Source organism: Cydia fagiglandana, chromosome Z, assembly GCF_963556715.1.
Source record: "Cydia fagiglandana chromosome Z, ilCydFagi1.1, whole genome shotgun sequence".
Taxonomy (NCBI): Eukaryota; Metazoa; Arthropoda; class Insecta; order Lepidoptera; family Tortricidae; genus Cydia; species Cydia fagiglandana.
Genome location: NC_085959.1, coordinates 11,363,858 through 11,365,098, shown reverse-complemented (window position 1 = coordinate 11,365,098; position 1,241 = coordinate 11,363,858).

The window sequence follows — 1,241 nt, the reverse complement described above, 5'->3', positions numbered from 1 at the left end:
ATAAGTCTATTTCTCAGAAAAGTGACACCGCAGAATTATGGCTTTTTTTTAAAGTTGGTTGTTGCTTTAGTTTTATGTTGATTATTACTTACTCGTATTAGAACGTAAATTAAACATCTGATAAATGTTGAAGGAAAAACTTAGATAAATTATTTTAGAAGATAATGCGTTTGAAATTCAGGTGAACGATTTCAATGATAGGTCAAAGATAATTGGTTGTAACCCTGGTTATATACTTAGATAATAGAACAGGTTAGCGAGAAATAAGTACAAATTCAAATGAACCTTTTGACAGCCTGCATCCGTTCTCGATTACTCGTTTTTCATTCATTTCATTTCGTTAACATGATGCACATGGTTCACCTGCCCATTAGGTACATTTTATTTAAAATTTTAATTGTTTCCATAAATATTCGTTAAAAAATTAACATAATTCATTTGAATAATTGCACTGCCTAGCTCCAACAAAAATATTTTTCGAAATCGAGAAGTGGGTCAAATTTTACTTGTAAGTTTTGATTACAGACGCACAGAAAGCAACGGGACAGGTGAAACCAAATAAAAGCTTGTATAAAGTCTCTTAAAACACGTTTTAATCATTTATTTAAAATCATACACGGTGAAAAGTTCCAACATGATCCCATTGACAGGTGGCGGTGCCGCTTTTTTGAGAAACGGTCATAAATCTACGTTATTTTTGATACCTTGAAAGGGTTTTATTAAATGTAAGGGTTTAGAAATGGAACATCATTTTGGTACCTACGGCTAGATTTCGGAAACAAACCAAAAACTATTTTAAAGTATAGGTACTTAAAGATAAATCTACTTTATTATAATTTTGAAAATTAGTGTCAATGGAATGTGGCTTTAATTAGAAACAAGGGAGAGGCAGCATATGGCTGCGCATTTAATCCATTTGTTTATAAAACAATTTAAATTAGTTTGGACGTCACATAATTTACCGTAGGTATTTTACCGTTTTAAACGTTAAATATCTCAAACAAGTAACAATGTTTGTTTATAGTGGTAATGTAGGATTTCACAGAAAGGGCTGATTTAGACGATGCGAGAACTCGCATGCGAGTTTCATACCATTACGGGTTTTTGATCGGTCGGTTGAATTGGACGGAACCAACAGTCCGCAATGTAACTAAAATCGGTTGCAAGTTCGCACGCCGTCTAAATCAGGCTTTAGTATTCTTTTCAATGAAATGTTTAATGTCATTATCACTATTAGTAAA